At 43.6% G+C, this 21,999-nt stretch overlaps 1 protein-coding gene across 3 annotated transcripts in view; it reads left to right on the top strand.

Moving 5' to 3' along the window:
* The window catches only part of KIF16B (kinesin family member 16B), a 154,009-nt gene extending 149,342 nt beyond the window's left edge, over window positions 1–4,667 (top strand). The window contains exons 28-29 of one of the 3 annotated variants that reach the window (XR_012651618.1): window positions 581–813; window positions 2,888–4,667. The gene's annotated coding sequence lies outside the window, so the exon portion shown is untranslated. The other 2 variants (XR_012651616.1, XR_012651617.1) reach the window with 2 other exon arrangements.
* Window positions 4,668–21,999: the final 17,332 nt, after the last annotated feature.

The raw sequence follows: 21,999 nt of genomic DNA, 5'->3' as shown, positions 1-21,999 counted from the left end.
TTCCCAAACTGGTTTTCCACCATGTCCCAGCTGTTCCCCGTCTCCATCGTCCACTTCTGCACTGGAGCGCTAACCTTGCCTGTGCCTCATCACCAACAGGGACCCGACCTCGTGATCTTTACTATGCCCTATGTCTGTATTGCACCTCTCTGATTTCTCTGGGGCCTTTCTGTGCACATATCATCCCCCTGACCAGGCGGCAGTGTCCTCCCTTCCTTCTTCACCCTGCCATTTGGCTTTGCTTGTTTTTCCCCGATCAGAAAGTGGAGGTTGGGTGCTTGCTGGGTTCCTACAGTGAGCTGAATAACTGGAGTTTGATGTTGCTGCACACATTAATGGAAGATTGGTAACTTTACTTGACTGTATTACCCTGATGTGCCTGTATGAGTGTTTCAGAGGCAGAAATTGGGCATGGTATTGCTGATTTTCATATTTGACCCTAAATCTCACTTCAAAACCAAAGAGTCTTTCCTGTTTCTCCATCTCCCTTGGCCCGCTCCCCCTCCTACCTCATTGTAATGCAGTATGATAAAGAATTAATGCTTCAGAGTTTTAAAAAATGAATTTTATGTAACTGTAGAGCATCATTTCCTGCGTGCCACTTCTGTGAAAGGACATGGTAGGCCAAGAAATGGCAAGCTGCTTTATCTGCTGCACAAACCCAGTTTCTGCAGGTGTCCTACCTGAAAAACCACCAGTTGTACCAAGCGCTTTCTCATGGCAAGCAGTGCAGAGCCTGACAAGCAAAACTCCATCGTGCTGCACAGCAAATGCTAGTCTGACAGAAGGGTTGAGTGTGCTGGACTCCCAGACGTAAGTCCCATGCTTCATGTCACTTTGGATTTGGAGAACCTGTTTTAAGGAAAACACAACTAGACAAGAGAGTTGAGTGAAAAATATGAATATTTGTATTTTTCACATGAATTTAAAAGAAGACTTGTAGTCGGTTCCTGTCTACAGTACAAATTAATTCAGGGAGAACCAGATGCTCTAGTGGTATAAACCTGCCAATACGGTGGCTAATTTATGTTGGCTAGTTTATCTGGCCTGCGGTGTTAAATGCGTACATTGCAAATAACAAAGTAAAGGCCGATTAATCACTCAATTTAAAATGTCATCAAGTTAAAAGCTACAGAAATGCAAGTGTAAGCATGCAATTAGGACTACAACCGCAGGCTACCAGCTTTTCCTACCTTCTTATCTATCCTTCAATGGTATCCAGAGTTTAATCAATGACTACAAGCTCAGGCTAGACTAAGAGGCATCTTTTAATAATTTCATCAGTAAAAAATATGATGGCTCTTTATAACCTACAGTCTTTAAACCCAGACTTCTTATGAAGTTTTCAGTAGAAGCTGAGATGCATGTCAAAATTATTAGCCATTTTCAAGATGTTCCAACAGCACTGCCTCTGTAATTGGGCTTATGGGCTTTGTATCAGCGAAGTCCTTAAGTGAAACCTTAACTTCTGTATCAGGACTATTTGTATTTCAAGCGAAGTGTGTATTTAAGTGCTTTACTATACTGAGGTTCTTACCTATGCAACTGAAGTTGTGCCTCCATTTAAGTCACCAAACCACTTGGCTTATATCCTTGCTGACCCTACAGCAATTTTTCATCAATAGGGTTGCACAAAAAAGGCCAAAAGGCACACTGGAGATGGTGCTAGGCTATTTTTCTGCATGACAACTTAATCAAGATGCAAAAAACCTTTGGGAAAAGCTTCTTGTTGGTCTTGACCCTCCACTCCTATAACTCAAAGTGCTTTTCCTCTGAATATGCTGTCTCACTGAAGCCCAAAAATTGGAAGAAATTATTTGGGTTTTTTTGACTTAGCAAGATTCTTATGTCCACCCCTGGGTTTGTTTTCTCTGTGTTTCATTATATCCTGGGGAAAAAAACAAAAAACATTTGATAAGCTGAAGAGCAAAAATTGGTTGGCTTCCAACCTCATCAAGGGACATAAAAGATGTTCCTTTGCAGGAAAGTCTTCCTGAGCAATTAAGATCTATGGAGTTACCTAGGCCCTGAGATCCAGTTAAAGGGTTGAAGTCTGGATATATTTTCTTGGCAGACCTATGAAGTGAATTTTTGATATACTGGATCCTGCCCACCCCGGTTTTTTTTTACTGTTTTATTATTTTAAAAGAGTGTTTTGTTATATTTGGTTGCAGACCAGAATGCAGTTGAAGATGCACTTTTTTTGGGGGTACAATAACGATGAAGTTGATCGGGAAAAAAAAAAAAAAAGATGTAGGGAAAGTGAGCTGTGACCTGAAAATGCTTTTTGTGGGAAATAGATAAACTTCCGTGATGCCATGCTGTCTGCTGTCTTTAAATCAGTAAAAGCGCTTGTCCAACTGGACGAAAATACCAGATCACAAAAGATATTGGGGTTTTTTTCTTCTCTAGATTGAGTTTTAAAATAGTTTTGAAAGGAGTGGAAGTGTGGGGAAGCCTTATTAAGGGATCACATTAATGTTTGATAAAATGGAGGCAAGATTTTGGACTAGAGGCTTTAGCCTCGTGTCTCAGCAAAAAATGCTAGTGACAACATGGGAAGCCCTGTTTCTGTTTTCTTCTTTATAACTTTATTTTCTTTATAAACACTGACATTTTTCTCCAATGTTATGCTGACAGCTGAAGTGTCAGCTCCCCATAGCACAGCTTGTGCACTCACACAGAGTTTCAGCAGCATTTTTGTTGTTGTTTTTAAGCAGTCGGTCTTAGAAAAAGAAATAGGTCTAAGAAAAAAAGTCTACAGACTTTCAAAGTCCTTCTTGGTTTCTTTTGATGGCTTCTTCTGTCTTCTCAGGTTTGTGTGAATGGCTTGTTCTCATTCTTCTTAAGTTTTCGCTTATTTCCTTTCTGTTTTCTTGTTTTACAGACAGTTTAGAAGAATGTGCTGGGAAGAGTTGAAGAAAAAGAAAACCCTTTATTATTTGAAAAGATGTAGTTACCTCGTCATCTTCTGATCTAGCAAAGTGGAACATGAGTTTTTGATCTTTTTACATATTTTGAACTTCTGAGCCTTCAAAGGTCTCACATGCTACAGCTTTTTGGAGCATTATTGTACTTTTTCATGATCATTCCTATATTCTTTTCCATTGTAATTAACATTTGACATGAGCCTTTCTTCAAACAATGTGTTCAAGGAGAGGGAGCCTTCTACTTAATGATACCTCCTGTTTAGGTCAGGAGGTCTTTGTGGGACTCTGGCTTTTGTCACCATCCTTGCCCAACAGTATTTTCTTCATGTTAACCTGTTTTAATGTTACCTTGAGACAGGGGTTACATCTGTGATAATCTGTTTTTCCTTAAGATATGGATCAGAGATCACAGATTAAAACCAGGTTTTAGTCACATTCTGAAAAAATCAATGTTTTTGGTATTGTGAATTAAATCAGAATCTCAAAAAGGGGTGTGGGGCGGCATGGGGGGAAAGGGATTATTACTGTTGTGTGACCTGGGAAATCTCAGTGTGTTTTCAGGACTTCTGCATCATGGTTGTCTTTTATTCCGAAACTGAAACCATCTGCATATCAAATCACTGTTGTTCAATTGAGTTCAACAGGAGGCAAGGTAATGTACTACTACTGACAAAACAAGACATGGAACATTTCCATCCATAACCATCTCTAATTTTCATCATTTTAGTAGCTGAGCAACAGGGGAAGAGTGCTGGACAATGTAGGGGCAATACAGCCCTCTTGAAAGGTTAGCATAAGACTGTGTAAGCAATTAGATACATATCTCAGTTTGTCCTGTATTCTAATATGTCCAGTTTTGAGCTTCAGAGTGTTCATTAGTGCAGTGTGGATAAAAGAAATTGCCAGTTCTGGGAAGCAAGTGCTTCCAGGAGGTACGGTGGACACCCTCTGTGCTGTGACAGGAAAAGTTTGCTCAACAGCGTGTGAAATCAGAGTCTTGGACAAGCTTCCAAGCTGCCTGTGCGTGTTGATTCTGGCACCTGCTTTCATAAGCAGGTGCTCGGGTTTATGTGTCCAGATGAAGTTACCTCTTAACATCTTAATTATATGCTGGACCTTGGCTTTATCCATTGTGTGAGTAGCACTGGGTGTTGTTAGGAAAGGCAATGGAGAATGGAAGTATGCCCAAAAAATTGCAAGAAAACCAAAACAAAGAAAACACAACTAAGTGCTTGTTCTAAAAACATATATCACAGATTTTTTAATCTGTGGTAACAATAACATTTGCATAGCATTATCTACTGAATGGAACCAGAATTGCTCAAATGTGGCAACTCCACCAGCAAATCAGAGCATCCTTCAGCACAGCTTATCTCATATGCAAGAGGATTTCACTTCCCCCATTCTCTTTGTAGTGGTGGAGCAAGGTTTTAGTGTGTCAGTGAGAAATACTGAGAGCTTCCCAGTCTTAAATAGGTCTCTGTTAGGGTGCATTAACTACATGTATGTCATTCTGTGTGAATGTCGTGGTTTAACCCCAGCCAGCAACTAAGCACCATGCAGCCGCTCACTCACTCCCCACCCACCCAGTGGGATGGGGGAGAAAATCCGGAAAAAGAAGTAAAACTCATGGGTTGAGATAAGAACGCTTTAATAGAACAGAAAAGAAGAAACTAATAATGATAACACTAATAAAATGACAACAGTAGTAATAAAAGAATTGGAATGTACAAATGATGTGCAGGGCAATTGCTCACCACCTGCTGACAGACACCCAGCCAGTCCCCGAGCGGTGATTCCCCGCCCCCACTTCCCAGTTCCTATATTAGATGGGACGTCACATGATATGGAATACACCGTTGACCAGTTTGGGTCAGGTGCCTTGGTTGTGTCCTGTGCCAACTTCTTGTGCCCTGGCTGGGCATGAGAAGCTGAAAAATTCTTGACTATATTCTAAACACTACTGAGCAACAACTGAAAACATCAGTGTTATCAACATTCTTTGCATACTGAACTCAAAACATAGCACGGTACCAGCTACTAGTGTCGTGGTTTAACCCCAGCCAGCAACTAAGCACCATGCAGCCGCTCACTCACTCCCCCCCCACCCAGTGGGATGGGGGAGAAAATCAGGAAAAGAAGTAAAACTCCTGGGTTAAGATAAGAACAGTTTAATAGAACAGAAAAGAAGAAACTAATAATGATAATGATAACACTAATAAAATGACAGCAGTAGTAATAAAAGGATTGAAATGTACAAATGATGCGCAGGGCAATTGCTCACCACCCGCCGACCGACACCCAGCCAGTCCCTGAGCGGCGAATCCCTGCCCCCCCCCTTCCCAGTTCCTAAACTAGATGGGACGTCACATGGTATGGAATACACCATTGGCCAGTTTGGGTCAGGTGCCCTGGCTGGGCATGAAAAGCTGAAAAATCCTTGACTAGAGTCTAAACACTACTGAGCAACAACTGAAAACATCAGTGTGTTATCAACATTCTTCACATACTGAACTCAAAACATAGCACTGCACCAGCTACTAGGAAGACAGTTAACTCTATCCCAGCTGAAACCAGGACAACTAGGAAGACAGTTAACTCTATCCCAGCTGAAACCAGGACAGTGAATTAAATCAAGGGTGACATTTGAAAGTCATACGGGGTAGTCTGGCCTTTAAATTCGGGATGAGATTTTACAGGTCAAGTTTTGGCTGCTTTACGAACACCCATCTGCCATCCTGCACATTGCAGGACAAAAGGCATGTAATAATTTTTGCTATCCCATTATGAAGGCTGTTGTATTACCTTTCCAGCAATAACTTGACAAGGCTGGTAAATGAGACTGCCTCGATGATGTTCTGGAAAATCAGTGAGAACAGGACTTTCTTGGGTTGAGTGATTTATTTTTCACGTAGGAGGGGTTGGACCGTGGTTACTAAGGCTTCACGGAGCTCTCTGCTGGAAATTTCATGGACAGTATCTCTCTCCTTGGAGGTATGCTGAACTTAGAATAACAAGTTTGTTTTGTGAGCCTGTGATTTGTCTGCACTTTGGCCATTATTCACTGTTCAGGTGGAAACTTTCCTTCCTGTGTAGGTGCCCATTCAAAACATAGGAAACCAGCGGTGACAGGATGGTAGAGGCAGAACGGGACCAAGAAAGGTGCTGGCGCCACTTGGGCACCTCAAGAGCCAAGTCTAACACCCCTTCGCAGGTTAACCTGCCTGATGAAGCTCAGGACTCACTGGTTACTTCCTACGACTTCCCACAGGTCGTGGCAAAGGAGCTGCTCTGTGGTTTCTCTGTGGGTTTCCAATGACATTCAGTTCCTCTGGTTCCTTTGCCCAAGCCCTTTTTAAGGTAAATCACGTTTCAGTTGCAGTTGTTCTGGAGATTAAATGCACGCATTGTGTTGATCCCTTTTCACTCCCTTGGTGTAATTTGCTTACTGTCCCCTTACATATTGCCAGAGATGTGAGGGGAAAAAAAAAAAAGCAAGCTGAAGTACCCATTTGTTTTTTTATTTCCTCTCTGTTCCTCTAGCTTTATGATGTTCAAAACCCCCTGTTTTCACCTTCACATAGAAATGCAACTTCAAGGACAATTTTACACTCTGGCTGGTCTCTAGGTAACCTAAATTTTTCATTCCCTTATTATTAAACCTAAGCTTGTAACTGAAACTGAACTCTCATCCCTTTGCAAATTAACCCCTTGGTGTAAAATGTCAAGGATTTTCCAATTTGTATCAAATGGAAGTCACTGAAGCTGGGAACCTGTTGACACCAAGGGGTTAAATCTACAGAACCACAGCTAGCGCTGTGACTTACTAACCCTGCCACAAAAATGTCCAAGAGCTGGTGTTATTAGGTCTTTTATTAGGGGATAGACTTGGGAGAAAACCAAACAACTTCACAGCTGTAAAGGAAAACAAATAAAGGGCCTGGGAGTGGAAACCAGCAGTAATTAGAGATGCATCCCATGTTAACAGGCCTTGGGGCAAAAACAACTTTTAATTATAAAAAATTCCTCCAGGTTTCTAATCTCAGTGCAGCTGCGGTGGGATGGTGCATGTGGTACCCATAGTACCACGGGGGCTGGAGCAGACTGGACAGACTGGTCTGGAGTGGCTGCCTGTGGGAGGGCTGTTGGGTTTGGCCGAGGTGTCCAGCAAATCTCCCAGCTCCAGGCACGTTTTCCCCCAACAGCCAGTCCAGCTGTGTGGCCGCAGGTATGTGGGACCGCAGGGACGAGTGCAAGCAATCCTCTCGGTAAGGACACGTGGACGCTCTAGAGGGCCACGCCAGGACACGAGAGGGGAGGAGGGCTCCAAGGCATCCCGCCGGCCCTGCTCCCAGAGCTGGAGCTGTCGACAGATGGTTTGCATGTTTGAGAAATCAAAGCCAGGATTTCTGCAGATGTGCGGTGTACCCCGGAGAGCCCTTCCTCGCCAGCTATTAGCTCAGGTAATGCAAATAGGCCAAGGAGTAAAAAAAATGAGCTTTCCGTCTGACTCCATCACCAAATGCTCCTTCCCTGCAGTGCGTGGGGTGGGAGCGAGAGCCGCCACCAGATGGCGAGGAGGACCCCAAGGGTGCAGGCAGCCCTGGGACAAGCACTGCCCACCCCTGCTCCCAGCTCGGCACAGCAATTTGGCTTGTTCCCCACACCACTCAGGTACAGACTGGGAACACAGCATCATTTTCTGGCCACACAAATAACACAGTAGTTTAAAAAGCAAAATGCGAATGTGATGTAACAGGGAGATGGGCAGGGTAAGACAGGGAACGAGGGAGTGAGTTTGGATTTGCAGAGGATAGTAAATCTTTGGGCTTTCAGGTTTTTGGAGGATTGGGCTCTAAAAAGACTTACATATATTGTTTCCTCCTTGGTGAAACACTGATTACAAGTAATTCTAAGGTTTGTAAGGCTGGAGACTGGCAATCTCTCTTTATGTTATTCAAAATGTGCTGTTTCCTCTTACTGTTGCCTGGCTTTTCTTCTACAGAAGATATTGCAGCAATTTTCCCAACAGATCTGATAGTCCATCTCTACCGCGGAGGCTTTAGAAGGTATTTGCTCAAGGAGAGCACGTTCCCAGTACCACCAATTCCATGAAAGTACTCAATTAGGATATTAGTTATTAAACTCAACTACACGAATTACCATTTATATCCCTATAAATCTGTCTCTACTGAGCAACCATTTTTATGGTGATGATCCTAGTATTTACATAAAAATTGCAGTACACAAAGTAAATGATGTATTCCAATCTGCAATTTTTGCCAAGGATTTACATATGCAGAATAGATTATTTTCTCCTTCTTAAGCAACAGTAATTGTAAGTAATGTGCAGAAACATTCATAACCATGGTCTCACATGAAAGCTATGTTTTTTGCGTCCGTAACCTGCTGTAATTACAGTGTACATCAATTCCACCATAGGTAGATCCACCAGGGTTTTTCTCCCCCGTTTTCCTCATACAATTTTAATGACTATCCCTGTTTAGAATACAACATTTTAAATTAAAAAATTAAAAATTTAGAAGTAGATTGTTTCCCTGACAACAGTGATGGCAACATTTAATTCCCCCCTGTGTCATTTGTAAATAAATACATACAGTTGCTGATACTAGTGAGATAATGTGCCTGAGGCTAATTGTGCCATTACAAATATTTTGAGCCTGAGCTTGATAATGCAGGTCGTGGTACTAAAATATGTATGAACTGAACTAATTTAACCTTTTTGCTGCTTACCCCTGTGTTGACAAAACCTTTTGTAATGGGGCTACATGGACATCACAAAGCAGCTGAGTTATGCTGGGTTGGGCGTTGTAGGGTTTGGGTTTTTTTGGACTTCTGGTGGCAGCCCAAGGGAAGAGGCTTGCATGGGATCATGGGGGGTGTGGAGCAGATCTTGCCAGCTTCCTTCAGCCCCACGGATATCTTCTCCTGGGGGCTTGGGATGGGTTGTACTTGTGAGACACCCCAGACCTTTCAGCACATATGGTATGTAAGAGAGCTTTGCCTTAGTAAGCCCTGCATAAAGATGGCAGGCTTGGCCCTTTGATTTATTAAGTACTCTCCAGGACTGGTCCCAGGAGGAGCTGTGTGTGAATGGGTTTTGCTCAGAACCATGAGTGGCAATGCCCTGTGGTTGTGTTTGGAGTCTGTGCCTCTGCAGAGCAGCCGTGCAGTCATGTTGTGCTCAGCTCCTGATGGTGAGGCTGGCCGGGATGTGGCCAGAGGCAGGGTCCCCACAGGGTGTCTGACAAAGGCCAGCTGTACTTCTGGCACTGCAAGTTAATGAGTCATTAAGATAGAAAAAGATGAGGGAGAGAAAATGCCAAGCTGTTTGGTCTAATCCTCATGTCTTGCCTTGTGGATATATGAGAAATCATTTAAGTTTACAAGCTCCCTGTTTGCAAGATATTCTGCCTGCCATGAACTCAGCTCTCGGTTTTGTCCTACCAAGCATCAAGCTCAGCTCTAGTGGAAAAAGTCCTTTTAAACTGCTCTGTCAGCATTGCTTCTAGGCTCAGGACTGCTGGTTTAGCCTGTAAAGAGCTTTGGCTGGGCTCAGTGGTGCTGTGCCTCTCAAAGCAGAGCGCAGCTGGAGGCGAGGCAAGCAGATTCCTCGTCTCTGCTCCTCTGATCTCTGGGTTGAGCCTCACTGGGAAGGGGAGTATCTCCTGCAGGGCTTTGGCTCAGTGCGCTCCCTTGGGCTGGTAGCAAATGAACTCTTGCAGCATCGCTGCAGTGTCAAGATTGGCTATGGATAGAGTGAAATGTTTAACGTACAGGTTCTCTTAGATTTCTTATCTCCCCTTGTCATGTTCTTTCATAGCTAATCAAGTGGGTGAATCAAGTAAAAATTTACTGATGGTGTAGGTAGTGCTAACCTCAACTCCAGCATTAGGAAACCTCAGAGACCAAATTGTGGTCACTTTCCTCTTGGCATGGCACCGGCTCTTCCTCCCTAAGGCTTATGTGTGTCAGCTGAAGGCTGCAACCAGCACAGCATACACGAATTTGCTTGGACACTTTGGTAGCTGGAGAGGTTTGTTGTCCTCATTGCATCAGCAAAATCTTCAGCAGGACTGTCAAGGCTGGCTCAGATCCTCAACCTGTCCCTGCTGCTGGGGCTTGATCAAAGTCAGCGGCACTACAATGTTTTATCAAGTCTGAGGCACTCGCTGTGTGCTGTGGGGAAATATAATCCTGACAGCAGCGTATTTTAGGGGACGCAATTTCAGCAGAGCGTTGCTCCTGCAGGTCTCTTAGCTGGGAAATGGGCTGCCACAAGTCACCTAATAAAGCTCAGGGCAACATGCCATGAGGTACCATGATGGAGAGGAGGAAAAGCAGACATAAAGGGAGAAGACATAATGAGAGAGAAAAGGCTTGAAAACTAGACCATTATGGTTTGAGTCACACTAAAAGGATTATTTGGGTGTGAATAATGGGGTCAGCAATTCTGTATCTAACTGGAAGAACCATGTGCTGTCCCATTACAGCAAGCTCTACTTAAAGCTTGTTAGATTTAATGTGTTGAAATAATGTTACACATAGTTAGCCTTGGTTCCTGCCGGTAATTAATGTGAGTGCAATTAATCTGAGTGGAGATGACACCTTTTGCCAGCAACAGGTAATCCTTTCTAGCAAAGGTAAGGCTGAGCAGGCAGTTGAAAGGGAAATCATTAGCAATGTTCCTCTGCGATCGCAAAGTTTGTCTTCACATCTTGTTACTTCCCTAGATGGATGAGCTAAACGCAGAGAATAACAAAACAAGAAAAAGCCCTTCATGAGCTTCTGAAGCCGTTCTTGCTGGTTGAAAGGAAAGCTTTCCTTTGTACATGTTGATATTTCTTAAATGAGATGCTTTGATAGTCCCTGAGTGATTTAGCTCATCTCGCAATAAATGTGGAAATTGAAGGAAGTATTCAATTTGTAAGACAATCATATTGTTTGAACAAAGATTGGCTACAAGTGCCTTTGCTTAGATTTAGCACATTTAGGCATGTTTATATCCATTACTTCTTTGCTGGAGCCTCCGTCAGAAATATGGCCCCCATTTGGGTACCAGACAGGATGCAGCGTTAGACTGCTTTGCATGGCCTGGCCAACCAGCGCTGCCTGTGACTGTCTGGGGACCTCTGCAGAAATATCAATTAGCAATAAAAGTTCTGCAAACAAGCGTTATGCCATCTCCTTATACCTCCCCTGCTGCTGCTCACAGTTGCACAGTAATGTCCAGAGGTAAAAAATGGATTTTGTGGGCTTCTGCAGCTCCTCCGTTGCTCTAAGTTCAGCATGGTGTTTTCCTGGACATGCTCTCATGTGGACGTTGGGATGTCAAATTGAAAACAGAGGATTTAGCCACTGGTATCCTTTCTCGGGGGATGCTTTTCAGATTGGAGTGCCTGTAGCTTACATCTAATTCCTCTTGGGCTAAACATCTTTGCTTTTGGTTCCTGTCTGTGCTTTTCTCTCGTGTGGCATTTCTGCAGGTGACTCAGGAATCTCTTCGCTCCTGGGTGTCATCCACACAGCTCAGAGGAGCTCAGCAGGCATTATTTACCATTTCTGTCGTCAGTTCCTTTTTTGTTTGTTTGTTTGTTTTTTAACTACAATCCCCTTGATTTTAAAAAGGAAAAGCCCCTATGTCTGAGCAGTGTCTGTCTTTTCTCCAGTGTAATTAATTATCTATTCAGGGTGCTGCATAGATTGCCCCATCAGCAGCTGTGTAACTCAGGGAGGTTTTCCCAAGTGGAAATCCCTTCCCTGATTGCCCTGAGGGGAATGAGCTATAGATTTGCCCTAGCTGTTTGGGGTGGAAGGAGAAGCCCAGAAGCCTTCCTGGCACTGCCATCATGCAGGCACAGAGCTGGGTGCGCAATGCACCGCCTGGAAGGAGGACGCAACAGCAATTACCACATCAGTGACAGCCTTGCAAGGGAGATGAGAATTAATAGTGGTTAGATGGGGACTGGAAAGTGTGCCTGTTTGCTGCTCTGCAGCACCGCCTGGAAAAGCATGTTTTAGTGTTAAGGGACAGGAGCAGGGCTCCGACTAAACTTTTCTTCCATCAGGCAAGTGTCTAGGTACCAGACATCGTGATACTTCCCACATAGCAGCCACGAGGCTGAGATGAGTCTTTAGGTGCCTTTTTCCTACCCGAACACGATGCATCTCCTAACCTAGGGCTACATATCTGATGCATGTCATCCACCTGGCATTGAGTTTGATAAGCAGTGCAGCATTTTGATTGCAAGCTGACATGGGCTTTTTTGAGCACTGTCAGCAGTCAGGTGCTGTGCAGATCTGGTATATAGTGCTCCTTTGCATGGAGATGCTTCCTCCCTTTTGAAATAGTCTTACAAAGCCAGTGTGCTCCAGAGATGAAGGGTGCTGTGGGCACACCCATGCATTTTACTTGGCTTAACTCATTTGTTCTTTTAATCGTTCATTATCCATTTGGGAGCAACTTCAAAGTGCTGTTTCTCAGCAAGACATGTTCACCCCTATCACTCGAATATGCCCAAAGCCAGTTTCCTGCAGGACTGATTTTTTTTTTTTTAAATGTATAGTATTTCAAAGTTGCTTTGTGATTAGACCAGGATCACTAGCAGTCGAATCTGTCACGATCCAAAGGTGTTTGAGGGCATATTTTTTCCTTATCCTGAGTGCAAGCATAAAGGGCTCAGCGGCAGAAGGCCTCCAGGTACTCCACTGCCCCACATAAAAGAATAATAATGGATGTTTTCATTAATAAAAGTGCAGACCATAGCTTATGCACTCCTAATCCTGGAGTAATTAAATGGCTGGAGAGAAGGATGATTCATACCAACACTCGCAATGCTCCAAGAGTTCCTTTTCTGTATGTTTTAGTGTGTCTCTAAGAATGAATTTGCTTTGTTATATCTTGTAAATAATTTATTATACTCTTGTTAAAAAGCTGCTTTCTGGGGAGAAAGAAAAAATCACTGTATTTGGTTATCATGGTATACTACACAAACCTAAGGTTGACTAGTGAGCATTCAAAGGGAATGGCGTGAGATCTTGCAGAAGAACATTTCTGGAAGAAGCAGTCTAAGGTGAGAGGGCTCTGCCTGCAAGTGGAGACGCAGTCTTGTAGTGGTTTTGATGTTGTGAGCCTCTACTGTGTGTCTCATGGTGTTGGGGGTTACAAAACACCCCAGCGTAGGGAATTCTTCAGTTCTCTGTGAATATCAGCTTTCATCAAAAAAGCATTTTCTTTTTTTCTTTAGTCCTCATGACTTAAGAAAAATGGTCACAAACGTGGCCCTGGAGGCTCAAAAACCCAACAAAAAGAACTCGGGTTGACTTAACATTTATCTCATGATTAATACTGGGGCTGACTTGCCACTTTACACTACTTGAAAGACCAACTTAAATAACATGTAGCATTTATATACTACCCTTCAGATGTGGATTGAAAAGCCCTTTCAGATGTGAAACTCTGTCCCTTATGATATACTTGTGATAGATTGTTACTGTGAATTTCAGCTAATTCAGTCTCATTTTTCTATGGTGATTTTTCTTAATTCTGTCTCACTTTTCCATGAGTGATGGGCTGTACATGCGCGTTGCTCTTGCTGGGATCTATAGAACCCTGCAACATCCAGTGATTTCACCACAAAATTATCTGGCTGGGAACTTCACCTACCTGAAAGTTAATTTGGAGAAGGGCTTGTGTACAGAAAAGAAGCGACAACCAAGAGGTGATATTAAGAAAACCTAGTGAGGAAATCCCCCAGGAAGCAGAGCAGCTCCTCATATTCCCCAGCTGAATTAGCTCACAGGTCTTTGAGAATATACCCAGCTTGGGAGCAAAACAGAGTCCCTTTCTTCTGCTAACTTTTAAAAATGATCTTTGCTTGAGTAATGCCAAGCTATGTCAAGGTAAACCTATATAGGAATAAAATGTTATTTGCAAGAGAATTTTGGGGAAATGTTGGCAGTAGATGGCAGAGGGTGATGCAGGACGCAGGATTGTTCTTGTCTTTGCCATGAGCTTTCTCTGTGTGCTGTGGGGAGAAGTGGGCTCCGCAGTCAAAGGACACTCAAAGGACCAGTGACTGCACAACCAGTCAGTGTTGGTGAAAGCCTCTGCCTTTCTTTAGCTGATATGCTAGTACGGATTGGCAGCGCGTTCGCTGCACCTCAGAACCTTTTGGCTGGAAGTACCCAGAACTCACCTCTTGTCTTGATTGGGCTGGACTAAATCAAACTGCACCACCCCTCCTTCCCCTTTTTTTTCTTGTCTTTTTCTGTGTAGACTCTAAAGAGAGCTTCCATGTTCACATTTGTGTATGACTAAGCACCTATTAGAGGAGCTTGGGGTGGTCACTGTGAGTTAGCTGGCCCAGGAAGGCTTGGAAGTGATCAAACCCAACCTCACAGCTAATCCCCCAGCCAGATTCTCTTAGTGTCTCATGATGTAGCTCTCCTTTCCCCACTTGCTCAGGAATAACAGACATAATTTTCCACTGAGAGATAATTTACAAGGCAGACAAGCTCACAGAAGCAGTAAGAGCTAAGCAATACACCCCAGAAATCTCATTGCTATATGGTAAATGTAGCACCAATTGCTTGTATGCCAATATTGGCATCTCTGATCCCACTGTAGGAGATATTTTTCCTACTACCATTTAGGAGAAAATTTCCCTCCAGCATAGCTGTGAGCTGATGGTGGTTCAGCAGAGCTCCCTTGCCAAAATCTTGTCATCTTTTCCTTTTTGTTACCACGCCCCAACATGCACTTGCTTTGTGCACACCCAACAGAGTAAATGTTTTGATAATCCCCAAATGCGTGACCTTCCCTCCACAATATTGAGCTTCATTCCACTTTAATTTTTCCCAACTCCTCAAGGTTTTCTAGTTCTTCCCATTTAATGCTATGGTCCATCTCTATAATGATAAAGCCCCTGATTTGCAGTTCATATCTTTCTTCCCTATGGATATTATGTTTGTTGAGCAAACCCTGTTACCTCCACCCGTCCCTCAAGTGTCCCAGATATAGGCACTGGGGAGGGGATAAGGGAAATATGCACTGGGAAGCTGCTGGGGGATTTATGCAACAATGCTCTGAGCATGTGTTTGAGAAGTATGAAATATGTTTGTCAGGTTTTAGGATTATGCTTAGAATCAACCCACCTCAGAGAATATGAAAAAAACCAACTGATTTATGAGAACGTGCATTTTAAAAGCAAAGCACAACATGCACCTATGTGTGACAAGATTACTTATGCTCCCAGGGCTTGGTTCACACGTGTGCCTGTATGTGTGCTCCACCATGTAAGTGCAAGCCAATTAACAACTGTGCATGCAAAAGGGAGTTGCGTGCAAAGGTTTTGCAGGACCAGGAGGCGTTTCCCTTTGCAACCAACTGTGAGTCATGGCTGTAATCGGCTGCGCTCGCTCCTCACACCCGCATGGCAAACAGAGCACAGGATGTGCTTAGGGAAAGGGGTGATATTTAATTCATGTGTGAGCACAATTAGATTCAATCTGCAAAATCAACTCAGGAGAGCGCTTTGATTACCTCCTCTCTGAACCTCCTCCTGGATAAAAGCACAAGGCAGAGATGGTGGGAACCAGGCAAACCTCCCTTTATCTGCTGAGATTAAGCTGTGATTTGCCCACACATCCAAGGTGAACAATATCACTAACCAAATCAGATTAGAGAAAACAGCAGAGTGGCAGAGCTGTGGGAAAGATGGGAGCAGGAGCGTTTTGAAGGCTGAAGTTCTCCTCCCAGTGAATGAATGGGATGAGATGAAAGGATGAGATCAGTGAGCAGACAAAGCATAGAAGTTGATAAAATCCTCAGCCTTCGGAAGATTTACCTGAGCCTATTAAAATGCAGCAGGTTTCCCTCACCGGGTCCACATGAATGAAAGTGTGATTGACAGCACAGCCAAGCCTTTCATCTAAAAGCAAAATTAGGAGGGCACAAAAAATAAGCGATGCTGTTGCTTGAAAAGCCTGTGCAAATGACTCTGAGGCAAGAAAAGAAGAAGGGATGTGCATGCAGTGTGAGCACTGAATCAGTGCTATTAACTGCGAGGGTGGTAGAGGGCTTTGTTACCTTGCTAGAAGCACAGTGCCGTGGTCAGTGTCCGCCTTGTCATGCTAGCCTTGGTGCTGGGAGGAATGCTGGTGTGCGGAGGAAGGCAAATGCGTTCAGCTTAATATTTCCTAATGATTTGGTCAGAAACATGACTTGGGTTTATTGAGATGCTCTGAATTCCTTCTTTGCCTTGCGGACAGGAGCCAAGATTTTTCACAGCTGTGCTGTCAGCGTTGCTCACCTATGGGGATGTAACCATGTCCTCGCTCTTCACAGCAGGACTGTAAATCACTACAGCAGCATTCACACTGCCAGGATCAGAAACCATTACAGACGTTTATATTTTCTCCTGTCCTGTTGTATTAGCTAAGCTTTCTTTAGATTGCCTTTTTTTTTTAAATTTTGTAGATCATTTCATTATTGCAGTATGTACGTTTAACTCAAAAGTAATGCTTTGGAATTAGTGTCAAGAGAATTAAGCACACTTTCATGAGGAGGCCATTAACACGCACAGCGAGGAATCCAGCACGGGGACTGATAAAAATTGGAAGTCAGAGAGCTCAGGAGGGAAGGCTTAATTAGCCTGTGAGGTTTTTCTTTAAAATTCTTAAAAAATTAGAGATCTTCTCCAGGAGTTTATTATGGGCTCCTAAATGACTTTCATTTAGGAGCTTAAGGGTTTGACCCAAATCTTGTCCTTGTTACACCTTGGAGAGATTGCATCATTAAGTGCAGGTAAGCCTGGAAGCTGAAGACAAATCTTCAAAGAAGTTGACCCAACTCTAAAGCCAACATGGTCAGAATCTCCTCCATTGCAGAAATAGGAAGGCTTTGAAGCCAAGTTCTTGGTTTAGGACAGGTAATTCTGAAAGAGGGCTTTACTCTGCTGTGTAGCTGAGCCTGCTCTGGAAAAACAAGGAAGATAAGACTAGAGGCTGCTTTCCCAAGTTTACACATTGAAGGAGATTCAACTGGAGGCTGCAGATGAAAAGCCAAATTTGTTTAGTTAGTACCTCCAGGGAAATTACCAGAGTCTTTGAGGAATGCTGCAAACCTCTAGGCAGGCTCTTGTCCCTCTGGACACTCGGCAAATCAGCTTTTTAGAATTTTAGGTTGTTCCTAAGAATATAAACAGGAGAAAATCATGTTTGTGAGAATGTAACACTTCCCCAGAGCACGAGGTGTTACTGATGCACGCACACTCAAATCCAACAGGTGTTAAAGCTCAGATTTATTCTTCAGTAGAAAAGTTAGTTAGACCTCTGGTAACAGTAGTGAACTACAGGCTCAATGATGTAAGGGGAATTAGTACTACACAGCCGACTTCAGAATCTGTAAGGTTCAAAAGTGATGACTCAAAACACGCATATCACTCACGTAAAAGCTGAGGGCTCCCTTCCTTGAGGAGTTACCTCGGGCGGTGCCCCAACCCAAGGGGGAGTCCCCGACAGCAGACCTGCTTCTCCGAGGACTGATTCCAACATGTCCTCCAGCAGGACCCCATTTATACCCCTGTCGAATCTGACCGGTGGTCATCTAATCCTTATTGGCCAAGAAGGTCACCTCAGTGTACCTGGCACGCCTTGACTGGCCAGTTCAAATTTCAACCTGCAGCCTCCAGGGTTTAGTTGTTTGGGGTTTTTTTCCTTCCCCTTCTCCCTGCCTGGAGAAGTTTCATTTTCTGCTGGCAGGATGGCGGGGGGGAAGTGTACTGCCACACGGGGTTAGCTGAGCTCATGGCTGAAGCACTGAACGCCAACCAGTGGGGTGGAGAACAAGCAAATACCTTCAAGCCTCCTGAAAACCAGGATATCAGTATTGTTTTCTTTCTTATTTTGTGTCCATGTGGAGAAATTAATTGCCTAACCAAACTGTACTGCAATTTGATTCAGTCAGATAATGGCCCTGAAATTCAAACAAGGGACATGAATTTTTGCTTGGTATGAGTCTTCATGTCCTATTTCTTTACTATGTTTGGGTTTCCCAGTGTGGCATGGACCAGCCAGAAGAACTGCTCGACCTTTGGCCCTTGCCAGCGGCTGATAGTGCAAAGGCTATCTTGAATATACAACTGGAAGACCTGGAAGTTGCTGAAGGCCGAGTGAGATGAGGAGAAAAGCCCATTTGTGCCAGCAGAGGCATGGGACGGTGCTTTTAGACCTTTGTCTATTGAGCTGCCTCATTCTGAAGCGACATTAGTCTGCGATCTCCAGACTTACCTCGCTCTAGTTCAGGCTCTGATCATGCAGAGCTTCGGAAAGCCTTTTATCACTTGGTTGCTTTCAAAACCAGCTGCAAGCTTTTCTACTTCAGGGCCTTGGCAGTGCAGTGTCCTGGGCAGAAACCACCCAAGCGTCTTCCCCCTTTCACCTGCCAGTCCTGCTACCTTCCAACCCGTGGTGAAGAGTGTCGTCACAGGGGCCCTGTGGCAAAAAGCCTGCAGCCCCAGCCCAGCAATGACCCATGATATCCGGTGCCCCGTCTCTCATAGCAAGTTGCTTGTCAGTTACTGCCATATTTAGGCTGATCTGCTCTGTTTTCCACCCAAAGTGGCTTGTTCAGAGTTTGGTTAATTAAGTGTCTGGGTGTAGTTGGCTCCTCAGTTAACTCACTGCATGCTCAGGGGTGTTTATCGCTGGGTAGCATATGCTCAAATCTCCCAAGTATGCTTTTGCAGCAGAGGCTTTACATATACTTCCTGGTTTTCTGATTCTCTAAGCATCTTTCTCAAAATTTTTAGCATTTTTAGCTAAGGGAGGCTGCTTTCTTAGGCACTCCTGGTACCTTGGTGACGTTACCACTTTTCCCCCACTTTAAAAAGTGCTTTCTCATTTTGTCTACTCCTCACATTTCTCTCTTTTTCCTAAATCTCTTTGGATAACATCCCTCTTTCTCCCTCCCCAAAGTTTCTTCTTTCTGTCCTTCACACATAAGCTGATGGTAGCTAACCTTGCTGCCTTCTTGCCTCTTCTTAAGTTCATCTGCACTGAGCAGGTTGGGTTTCTTTTGATTCCAGTTGTGAAAACACAACAAGTAGGGACCAGAGTGACATTAGCCTTGCATTTATACAAAGAGGGAAATACCCAGCCAACGTGGCAATTAGAGATCAGGGAACTGATTGATTAATACCCAACACAAGAGCTGACGGAAATGTTTGCACTAAGTGCTTACCATTAATTATTCATCCTCCCTGAGCAGACCTTATCTTTGGCTCAATATCCCAAGATACAGGGAAGCTGCAGCATCTCCTGTGGGTGGAGGAGACAAGGAGAGGTGAAGAATGAGGTAGCAGCTCATGTTTTACTGTCTCCTGCTGCCATGGAGGATCTCCACAGGGTCAAATTGCTGTTTTGCTTCTGCACTCTCGAGGCATGTTTTTCAAGGAAAGATTTATTAGCTGGGCAAACATTTTACATGGGCCTCCTCTGGCAACAGTAATCACATGTAGGGTTTGCTGGGATGCTTTCTTTTCTCCCCCTTGTCAAGACACTGGTCCCTGTAAGGATGCAGGTATATTCTGAAATTCACACTGAGGAAAGGCAGCATTTTTGTTGGAGGTGCCAGCACGAGGGAGCAGGAATGGTGGATGGGGACCTAAATACAAACAAAATACATTTTATTTGTATTCTACTGTTCTAACCCTGACGAAAGAAATGTTAGTGGTGTTTGTTGTTGTTTTACCCCATGCATTTTGTGTCCTTTCTCCTGTTCACAGCATTGGCCACTGTCCATGTGCCCACCAGAAGTGCTTTAGTATATAAAAGCCTGCAGCTGACAGCAATATCTTTGTGTCGTATATGAATACAAGATATATAGTCACTGCTTCACCTTGGCTTCAGGTACTTTCTTATACAGCTCTGGCCTGTTCCCCTCATGCTGGCTGTGCACATCTGCTTCCAGATCCCACAGTTATGGGAGATAAGGCTACACCAAGCTAATGAAGGCTATGAAAGCACGAAGTGGCATCCAGTGGAGAGACAGCAAAAGGGGAGCAGATCCTGGGGCTGGTGAAGGAACCCACCTCCCTTGCATCAACAGCACCTCTCAGCTCTTTGGAAATCTTGGCTGGTCTCTGGTATGGATTCCCTCTGGGTGATGGTACCTCAAAATTTTTTTAGGTGTTACGCTGTTTTAACCATCTTTATTAATATCTTTGACCTTATCTCCTGGCCTGCTCTGTAAGAGTTTAAAAAAAAAAGCTTAAAATAGTCTAACCCATCTAATGGATGAGATGGAAACTTCATTGACTGACTTACCCAGGAGAGATGTGTGAAGCTCCTCACACCTAAATTAAATTATATCTTGAGCACCTTTCCTTTGAGCGCTGTCATTTTCCTCCAAGAGGCTGTATAAATTGCTTTTTCATTTTATTTGATGTGGCAAAAAGCCAGGACTGGAATCTATCATTCTCCAAATCCTGAGCAGTGGTGATGGGTCAAAGTAATCTAACATGAAGGTTATTATCACCAAGTGTGTGGGTTAGCACGGTTGAAGAAAATAATGTATTTGCCTGAATTAACACCTAAGTGCATCCTGACACAGAAACTCTGTTCTCTCAAGACTTTTTTTGATTCAGGAACTCCTGTGAACTTCATTGATTATCTCAGTCCTTGATTTCCCATGAGTGACACAGAAGGCAAATTAAGTTTATGGCAGAAAGTCTTCTAAAGATTGTGTAAATCTTTACACTAATTCTGTTAATAAATTAGGTGGGATAAGCTGAAGTGGTGTGTACTGGGTGAAAGTGGACCACATAGTCAAACCATACAGGGGATGAATTTTGACTCAGTTATGAAAAAATGAACACTTATGTCAGAATTTGTTTTTTTTCCAGCCCAAGTATATAGAAAAAAGATGCTGGTCCATCATTTCCATGGCAACCAGAGCTCTTGCACCTCAGGCTGCAGGTCAAACGAGTCAGTAGTGCCATGCTCTAGATCTGCTGCCCCACCAGCCTGGAGATCTCCCACTGCCAAAGGTGTGAAGGCCATCCTACTAGGAAAGATGGGTGCATTAATGCTTACCTTGGTAACCCTTTAGTTTTACTTATCTAAGGTCTACATCAGCCAATGCATACAGTGTATGTCCCCCTTGCAGAGCCTCTTTGTGCATGGCAAAAGCTGCATGAGCTGAAGTGACCCAGCAATGGGTTGTTACCCTACTTGTGTTCCCACTGCACCCCAAACTGCTCTTCTCCATCTCTCCAGGCCTGATATGAGAAAGAGCACAGAGCTGTGAGGCTGTGTGGCAGTGCCAACAGCGTGAAAGAGAAAAAAGAGGCAGGAGATGAAACCATTGTTTAGCTCTGCTCCCATCTGGATGCCTTCCTGCCCCCGGGTGCACACACATGCGCCTAAATTTGTATGACATGGGTATCCCAGGACAGGCAATAAGATACACTCAATATGCAATCAGGGCTCACTCAATAAGTGGGTGATTAGCAACTGCATTTGTACTACTGCAAATTGTGGAGGAAATCAAGCCATTGTCTTTTAATACAAAAGAGCCTTGACTAGTTGGTTAGGATTTTAGTTTCTTTTGTAATATGTATATTTTTATACACATGTATTCACATATATATATATACATATGACTCCTGTATGAATCTGATACACTAAGGAGGTTGGGACCTTAACGTTTGAGCTGAAAGAGGCTAGAGTTATACAAAGGCAAATTATTTCTGATGTCCAAGTATTTTTACTAATAGTACTTTGTGGTTAAAACAGGATTTATGTCTTTTAATGCACTGAAAATACTACTAGTCTCCACAACAGCTGTGAAGTTGGTGAGCATTATTGATCTATTGTTGTTTAAAACTAATGGATTTCTCTTGGCTTTTTTATAGCTTTCTATGTTGGCAAGAAATGAACAAGATATATTATACAGTGATCAGATCCAAAGGCTGTTAGAAACAGTGAAAAGATGACCACTGACTGTTGAGCCTTGGATCAGACCCTAATATTTTCTTGGAGACAA

The sequence above is a fragment of the Buteo buteo genome, chromosome 9, assembly GCF_964188355.1.
Source record: "Buteo buteo chromosome 9, bButBut1.hap1.1, whole genome shotgun sequence".
NCBI lineage: Eukaryota > Metazoa > Chordata > Aves > Accipitriformes > Accipitridae > Buteo > Buteo buteo.
This window is presented reverse-complemented; position numbering and strand designations above follow the sequence as displayed.